The 9,657-nt window shown below is 40.9% G+C and overlaps 1 long non-coding RNA gene across 1 annotated transcript; it reads right to left on the minus strand.

Moving 5' to 3' along the window:
- Window positions 1–631: 631 nt before the first annotated feature.
- Window positions 632–9,098, minus strand: LOC121659321. Its single transcript, XR_006014280.1, has 3 exons — window positions 6,848–9,098; window positions 3,794–4,888; window positions 632–1,415 (listed from the first exon to the last, which is right to left on the minus strand). It is a non-coding gene; the product is annotated as an uncharacterized LOC121659321 (long non-coding RNA).
- Window positions 9,099–9,657: the final 559 nt, after the last annotated feature.

Below are 9,657 nucleotides of genomic sequence, written 5' to 3' on the forward strand. Positions count from 1 at the left end.
GTGAGCATTGAGCAGATCAGATTGAACAGAGCAGCTCATCAGACAGGGCTGTGCCATTTCATCCGAGTCAGCAGACAAACTGCTCAGCAACTAACAAAGAGTTTGAAAATGCAGCAGTGATTCCGCTCATGGAAACCTGGAAAAAACCTGTCTGATGGCCTACTACATGGTCTAATTCAGGGGCCTCTTCAGTACAGCCCTTCCCTTCCCTTCCCTTCCCTTCCCTTCCCTTCCCTTCCCTTCCCTTCCCTTCCCTTCCCTTCCCTCCCCTTCCCTTCCCTTCCCATCCTTCTCCGTAACAAAATTAATCCAAACATGGAAAGTTGTCTACAATTAAAAGATCACTTAAAGCAAATGAATGAAATCTTCTGTTGGGGAGACACTCTCAACTTCACCTCTTTTAGTGCTTTAGCTCTTGATCAGCAACTTCTGGGGAAAAGAAGATGAGTTATAATAAATCAGCTAAAACAGGGTAGAGAGAAAACAGGTTGCATTTAAAAGCAACTTGGGAGTGAGGATAATAAAGAAATTATGTCAAAAGAGCCTAACGAATTTCGCAAATACCAAGATAAGAATATCTAAAAAATTTATTTCAATATGTAAAAGTTATTTTAACATGTAATACATTGTTACAGTCATCACCATGTATGCATATATTTACAAATACTCAGACATGCACATACATATGCATATATATGAATAGTCTTGATGCAAATTTAATCTTATATTTATCTCAGATTTTAATACTCCCAGGTGTTCAAGATGGTTAAGTATACTGTGCGAAGCTGACACATATCCCAGGATAGGAAGGAAGTAACCTGAAGGCGCCTGCCTTCCTACAGCATGCTCACAGGCCGTATTTGATGCATGAGGCAGTGCAAAAATTCACTGGCGAGCTGGAAAGAGCAAGCCAAAGTGACTTGGACAGTGAGCAGTCAGTGAAGAGAAGACAATGCTGCACGTCAGAGATCCTGCAGCTCTACCATGGCAGATCATGTAGCTGGATCCAAACATTCATCTTCAATTTATATAGTGGATTTCATAGTAGAAGAATAGGCAAGTTCATTCACAGCTTGATTTATATCAGATGGATCAAAAGCTAACATTCCTTTTTGCCGTGTAGTCCACATTGCTTTCTAAGGGATAGTCTTTCAGTCTATTCACACAGTTAACATCTTTCTCTGAGTTCTCACATCATCAGTAGTTCTCACATCCTATATTAGAATCCTTAGCTCTGCCATGGACAGGTATTTCTTGTTCCACTCAATTTTATTCATACAGCTTGCTCTCCTGTGACCTGTGTTCATCTATGTTTCATCATTCTTCTTTTCCTCTAACACAGAAATAGGGACAGGTTCTTTTATCTTTGTAGCATTTCACAGACCGTCACACCTCTTCTCAGACCCTTCTCAGCACTATCAAGTGATAGGAAAAGAGGCAATGGAAACATAATGAAATACCAGAAAATTCATTCAAACTTTACAAAACACTTTCCTATTCTGCATCTGGAGCAGGTTGCCTAGAGAGGTTGTGGAGGCTGTGTTCCTGGAGGTATTCAAAACCTACCTGGACACCATCCCGAGCAAACCACTCTCACTGACTCTCTTTGAACAGGGATTTTAGACTAGATGACCTCAAGAGGACACTTCCCACTTCACTGATTCTGAGATACAATGTTCTTATGGACCACCTCTCATTAATTACTGATTTGATGACTCTTCCTTTCAAAAACTATATCTAGCAGGTTAGGACACCTAGGAGTTATATTTCCAAACTTGTTCCCACATCTTGGAAATCTCCCTACAAACTTCTGCAAAGCTTTCAGCTTCAGGATTCTCCTGAAAACTCTTTGTTGCAATCTATATAGCCTATAAAAGGAATTTGTCAAGATGTAGATAGTGTCTGTGTCTACTTGTTTCTCCAACTGTACTTCTATGCCTGCTCCTCCCTTGATAATTCAGGCTGTAGAAGGCCTGTGACAGAAACTATGCCTGGGTTTTGTACTGCACCTACCACCACTGTTTATTGTACATATGTAGGACTTCTGGACACTCATTAAAAATGAAAAATAAGTGGGTAGCCCCAGAATAATCAAAGTATGTTCCAGATTGGGTCAAAATTAAAAGAAAGGCCTTAACTACTCTTTTCTGTTTTAGGGGATTGTTTTGCTTTTACAAACACACAGAAACTGTAAAGCATCTGGAATCCAAAGGATTTCTTTGTTTCCTGTGTTTTGTTTCCTTTAAGTTTTACCAGTTCCGTGGAATTCAGTCTGAACTTTACTGGTTACTATGGTGACTAACTGTAATAAATGAAGCGACAAAGATGCCTCAGACTTTATTTAGTGGGGAATAAGGAGCAGCTAGAAACAGAAACCTCTACTTTTCACAGACGAGTCATTCAGTCAGCCACTTGCATAGCTGTTAATATACAGATGGGTTTTGAATCATTTGCCTCCTGTACGAATAGGTCTGCTTCCCCCCTTCTTTAATGGTGGTGTGCTGAGTGCAATGAGGCAGGCAGTCTCAATGCAGATAAAGTTCTGAAGCTGTTCCCACCAAGTGGAGTGGCACTAGGTCCTAGACAGATACATTTCCTCCAACTTACCCCATTCACTGCAGTGAGCCTAATGCCTGAGCAGAAGTTGTTTTCCAGTGTGTTTCTAGCTCTCGCTGGCAGCAGAGATGATGCTGTGTTGACTGTAACTAGAAATATACATCCTGCTGTCCCATTTCTTTGATTCAACAAGGATAGGAGGGAAGACCTTAAGCAGGACTGCCATAGTGGGTGGCCAATTATCTAGTGGGATTTCTGAGAAAGATGTTTTTGCTGTTTGTACTTCCTTACCAACTGTGCAGAAAGCAATTAATACTTTGCCCTCTTCTTTCATTTTTGATACCTGTATGAACAGCAAAAAGGATGCTGCAAGCAGCCAAAGAAATTCAGACTAACCCTTGTGATAAGAGTGGTCAACTCAGTCCTGGGGCGACAAAACCAGCAACGCTTTGCCTTGTCTCTCACTGATTCCATTGAAACAAGGTAGAAGCTGGAACATTTATCTTGTTGTAATAATGACAAAAACAATACTGTAGCAGCTTTTAAAGTACAAATTTGTAGCCTGATTAGAAAAATAAAATGTCCTCCTAGGATTTCAGGAGATGTGCAGAAGATTTTGCTTGCTTTTGACTAGATATCGGAGTGACATGATACCTGTGGTGTCATGTAATACGAGGTTTTGTTAAGTTTCACAGGATCCGCTTGAATGTAAATACACATATGTGTAAAATTCACTGTGTGTCTGGAAGTCTGACCCATATGTCATCAGAATTAACTTCCCTGCCTATGTTTGTGTCTTTTCAATATTCCATACCCAAAGTCTACACTACACTGTGGAATACTACACTGCTCAAGGAACACAGCATTCACTCAGATCTGCTGCATGGACAGAAGGAAAAGCCAAACCAGCCACTTTCCTATTGTATTACACCCATTTTCCTCAGAAACACCTCCTTGACCCAAAGATAAAAACGCTCATTTCCTCCTGCCAACCCAATTTGTTTTGGAAGTGGAGAGTCGCAACCTGGACAGATTAAAGTAGAAGAAGCTCTGGCATAGGCAAAGTGCTGAGACTTGCATACAGAGAGTAAGTCATATAAGTTTAAAATATAATCTATGGCTTGCAAAATACATAATTAGTACCCAGAGATGTGGTATGAAAAATAAAACAGCTCAAGTTCCCTGTCAGCTTGGGTGACATAACCCAGGGCAGAGTTATAGGCAATAAAAAGCTCACCTGAACATACCTTGTGGCAGTGCATTCCTCTAAGAAACAAAATTATGTGGCACTGGCTTTATCCACATTTCATGAATGGCCCAGATTTTGTCCTGGTAAGCCTTTCACTCTGCTGGTCTACCATCCTGTTAAACTGGTATCTGACATTTCAACTGGCAAGAAGTAGCACCATCTTTGCTTTTGAGGAATTCATTGTCCCCCTTGAGACGAGACTGACATGTGACTGTGTCACACTCTTCTTCTACTCTCTTCCAGAGTGCAGTCCAGCTAGTGGTCTCAAATTACAGACTGCTTTAAAACAATGTTTGAAGTCTGTGTTTGATTTAGCTATGGTACAGAGTACTTGATTTTACCCCATGTCTAAAGGAGTTGGGAAGATACCACTCCCATCTGGCCTGGGAGAGCTCCCAAAAGACCTTTGAATGATTTGTATTTTTCTCCAAGGCCCCAAATGAACATATAACTTTCTAACACACACACCTTGGGGGTAAGAAATTATTCATGATACAACAAGAAAAATACAAATATACGTCACTATAAATTCTTAAATGAGCTGTTTTCACTTTCTGATCTCTAGGTATTTTCTTTGTTTGATCTGTCATAAATATTTCTCTTAGCTCTTTAAAAAACATTGGCTTTTTGATGTTTGGAGGAAGATGATTTATTGCAGTACTAGAACAAAATAAATCCACTTTTAAATGTGAGCTAAGTTTTGCAAAAGAGAATGGGTGCTTCAGTGCAAGATCCAAATGCCAGTGTCTCAGCACTGGTTGCACAATTCTGAAGGAAAAAAGTTAATATTACAAACAGAACAACATAATTGTTGAGAATTACTCACGGGAGATTTACTTTCCTTATCACTAAGACCATTATTTTTATTTACATCTAACCATGAAAAAAGTTATGCTGGGCACCTATCTTTTTTTCACAGGTCTAGTGAAAGCTGGAGGTTATCAATGATGTGAATAGCTATATAATCTCCCCCGATTTCTAAAAAACTCAGCTACCATTCAGCATTAGCTCACAGTGGACCTAACATCATCTTGCTCTTTTCATTATGTTGATCTTTAAACTTTGTGTAACTTTTTACAGGGCCTGGAGGAAAGAGAGAAAAAGAGGATGTTTTAAATGCATTGAAATTATGCTTTGAGTTGATTAAATATATATCAGTGTCATCCAGCAACCCTGTGATAATAAGTGATAAACAAGTACCATGGGAGAAAATGTATGAAACAAAAAGACTTGAATCACATTTTCTGATTTATACATCAGAATTCTTTATTAAAATGCCACTTTTTAATCATACCTACACTGATATTATTTATGTCGCAACTACAGAACTCAGCAAGATCTTGCATTTCCTAGGTCTGGCCCTCTTCTGCTGGAGCTTTACCAGTCTGTCTGAGACATCAAGGCTTTGTTCATGTTTAGCACCCTCAACTGCAGGCAGCCCCAGAGGTCACTGCATCCTCTCCAGAGCTACCAGAGCAGTGTCCAGTGTGGCAATCTCCTCTCCAAGCTCTCTGCTGGCCATCATCCCTGGCAGACAGCTTGCTGTCAGCAGCGCTGGATCTGCCAGGCATCCTCACTCGCCTGAAGATGAGCCTTTCCAAATCCGTTTTCCATCTGTTTAAGCCAGAGTTGAAGAGTGTCACTAAGTTCCTAACCCACCCTGGGTGCCCAGGTCTTTGTTGTGACCCATATTTATAGTAAAGTGCTTGGTAGGCACTGCAGCTGCCCCTTCAGCATTCACTGCCCTACATCTGTGCTGCCTGGAGCCAGCACTGCTTCCTCTCTCCCCTCCCTCCCAGCATTGGATGCTTGACTGGGTTCATTGATAATGGGGGTTCCTAACTATGAATTATGGCATCCAGAACAGAAATCTACATTTAAAGGACCTGTGATTTCTGCTGTAACAAATGCTTTTCTTGAGGAAAAAGTGAATTTGAGGTTCTGACATCTTTATAATTACATAAAATACATACAAATATTTACCTTTAGGTCTCTAAAGCTGTACATTGAGGTCTGTAGGAAACATATCACATTGTGATCAAGGGTGATACAATTCCCTTAAAGTCAGTTCTCAGAGCTAATGTTTCCACTCTCAAAGCCCAGTGGGCTGCACAGAAAAATAAACTCTCTTACACCATCTACCAGCATGCATGCATACAGTCCAGGTTGCTCTGCTGTCTTTTGGCAGCCCATTAAAACCCAGGAAACGATTCCTCTTTACTTTTCCTAAAGAAATGTCTGTTCTGCTGTGACTGTCAGAGCTCCTCAGCCTCTGGAGGCTAGGGAGAGAGAAAGCAATGTGGGTCATAAGTGACCTTTCACTGAAAAAAAATAAAATAACATCAAGTGGGAAAATTCTTTACTTCCTCTGTGTTTTGGCAATATGCAAGAATTGGGCAAGCTGATCTGCAGTGGTATTTCCAGCTAGGACTTCATTCACATTTGAAGCCATCAGATAAGCTTACGTATTAACTCTGCTGATTTACGTTAACACTTAGCCATGGTGACAAGTACTCTTTGCACTCACTGCACACTGACACTTTGTCTTTCTGCTTGCAAGGAATTCAAGTAGAGATTAGTGACGTTAATGAGAAAGAATAAGAGTGTGTATTTAAGCAAAGCTTGAGATGTTGGCAGGTACCAAGTCTGCAAAGGCAGCAAGCAGAAAATACTGATTAACACAACATAGTTTGCACTTTCATCAAAAAGATTTGTTCTGGTTTTACATTTATGCTTTAAAATATTGATAAGCTTTTTTTTTTTTTGGTTGAAGGAATTATAGTGTTTTTAAATTTTGTTACAAATATTGGAATTTTTTTAACTTGTTCTGTTCCAGCATAGAGGTTATAAAATTCAAGCCCAGAAATTAAATAGTAGAAGTCTCATAATTCGGTTACAAATGCTCCCTCTGGAGATCCACAGAATGTGTTTTTCTCTGAAGCAGAAAAGATACAGTTGTTACTGCTGCTCAGAAGCACAGAAAAGCAGTTTACTTTGTTTTACACTGCACAGGATTTCGTTATTGAAAGCAGAAATGCCTACCTGTTTAGCTGTGTCAATCAAATCAGCAGTTGCAATTCCTTTGCCTATTTGCTACTCCAAAACACCAGCATGTGCACAAGTTCTTCCCCAGCCACAGCTGTGCACGACATGTCTCCTAAGTGAAAGCAGAATCATCTCATATCTGTGGCAAGTGTTTCTACCAGGACAATTAGTGCCAAGTAGCCACAGCACTATAAGCTCACACCCAAGCTGAGACATACTTTGGCTGTAGCAGTGACCGACATCAAAAACAGAGCACAAATGTCATGTTCTGTTCTTGAAGAGGTCCAGACTGGGCTGTGGCAAGATAATAAGTTCAAGGGACAGAGTAACTCTGAGCTGTCAAGCAACACAGGGTATAGAAGGAAGGAAGGGAGTGCCAAGGAGGCAATGAGAGGGAGACAAAGACCTGCGGGACATTCCAAGACTGGTGGTCCTGGAGGGCGTGTGGAGAAAGAGGCAAAGACTTTGAGCCCTGCATTTAACAAAAAAAGTGGAAACCCCTGTCACAGCACAGTCACACTGACCTTGCCCTACTTAACCCTATAACTGTATCTCCAGAAGAAAGGTGAAAAGTTAGGTGGGAGATGACTCTTGGACTGTCTTGTCATGGGTCACTTAGGAGGCAGCCACTGATGCATTTTCCTGAACCAGGGGATCAAATCCATGGTTCCCAAAGTGTTCCTTTAACATTTTCTGCAGAGCCAGCCTTGGCTGTGTAGCAGGTAGTTTGTAGTTTACTCTAAAGAGCACACTGCTGCTAGAGCTAACATTTACATAGCTGCAGGTGGATGCCGGTGACGTTAATGGAGGCGGATAGGAGGGGAGATGGAAGCCTAACCTAAGATAGCAGCAGAGATTAGACAGGCATACGAAGGTAGCAAACAGAAAATATTGATTGGTGCTTGGTATAGAACTGTACTCCCAAGCAAGAGCACTCAGCTGACTCAGGAGGCTGTATTTTTCCTCTCACAATTTCATTAAGTCATTTCAGCAATTTTACCCTGTTACCTTCTTCCTCTCTGGCAAGTAAGAATAATTGCCTTCTTCATAATACACCTTTACCAAGCCAGATAAGTAATCATGGCCCTTGAATCTTTTGTTGTTTTAGTTTCTCCCAGTTTTGTCTCATTCTGGTTTAATTTATCAATGATTCTGCTGAAGTCCTCTGAGCTCCCTGACAGTTGTTCAGTTTAAAAGAGAAATGTCTGTGCTGCTAACGCCAGTAATCTCATCCAGACCTTCTTCATACAGTATAGGATGGATCAACTGGGCAATGTGCAGCTCCTGCTGGAATAATGTATACCCTGATGTACATGTGCTAATGGCACAATTGTAACTCAAAAAAGCACATGCCCTAAATTCCCTGACAGCTGCTCTCCCCCAACAGCAATGCCCATATTTCCCAAGCCTTTGGAGAACTGTGCCTTTGGAGTCTCTTTGGATGAAGGAGAAGGGACAAAGAATTTTCAGGATTTCTGATCAACCATTAAAGAGTGGCTGGCAAGGGGATGAGATTCAGGGAGCAAGTGGTACAACAAGAAGGTGGGTAGGAGTCTGGTGACCAGTCAATAACAGATACTGACTGTCCAAGAACCGAGCAACATAGCAAAAAGGATGCTTTATGCTCAACCTCCTTTGCCGCAGCAATGTTGCCATTAAAGAAGAACTTTTGAACATCAGAGCAGAAAAAGTAGGAAAGCTGTTTCTAATTTATCAGATTGGAAGCACGATGACTTCTGCAGCTTATTTGACAGTTTACATCTTAGAACCCCTTTTTGGGGTCTGCTCTTCCAAATACCAGAATGAATGCAGAGGCCTTTTTTTACTCTTCGTATACAGTATATTGGGCTCATAGCTACGACATATAGTGAAGAAGGTTGCTGTTTACCTTTTGACACCCTGGAGTCTTTTACTGCATTTAATTTTTAGTTCTTTTTGCAAGGACCCTCATCCTAGAAGAATATACAGTCAGATCCTCTAATGTAAAAGGATTTCATTTACATTACAAAGACAACATTTTTTCAATAAAAGACCATCACAGACAAGATGGGAACATCTGCTCATCTGAGTCATCTCTCAGACTGGACATCAGGAAGAATTTTTTCACTGAAAGAGTGGTTAAGCATTGGAACAGGCTGTCCAGAGAGGTGGTGGAGTCACCACCCCTGGGGTTGTTCAAGAAATGAGTGGACGTGGCGTTCATTGCTGTGGTTTAGTTGGCATGGTGGTGTTTGGTCAAAGGCTGGACCCAGTGACCTTGAATGTCTTTTCCAACCTTAACGATTCTGTGGTTCTATCCAACCAACCAAAAAAACAAGTGAATGGTTGGAAGAAGGAAGAAACATAGACAAAGAATGCCCTGTGCTGCAACTGAGGGGAAAGAGTACCTTGCTTTCTTACATTGTAAAGCCGTGTCAACCTGAACTCCAGTGTCATGAAGTCAGCATCTATGTCCTCACACCAAAATACGGAAAACATGAGGTCAAGAGCAAGCAACAGGCATGCATGACTGCATTGAGAAGAAGGATCTGAAGAGCAATTCATAAGAGAAACAAAAACACTCTTGAACTGTCTTCTCTCTGCCTTTGAAATCAAGGGCCCTTCTCCTACAGTCAGATACAGCAATGGGGTACCTGTGGCCAGCCATGAATGAAACTTTCCAACATAGGGGGAATACAATACATTAAGAAAATGCATGAATTAAACAATATTTCAAAGTAAATTATTTTTGTTTTTATAATTCCCCTCCTATGTCCATGTTACCATTAGCAGTCAGGACAAAGCTTTTTTTTATTTCTTGCCATTTG

This window comes from Corvus kubaryi, unplaced genomic scaffold (genome assembly GCF_017639235.1).
Source record: "Corvus kubaryi isolate FWS band 111438036 unplaced genomic scaffold, C.kubaryi_AGA036_p1.0 split3-73, whole genome shotgun sequence".
NCBI lineage: Eukaryota > Metazoa > Chordata > Aves > Passeriformes > Corvidae > Corvus > Corvus kubaryi.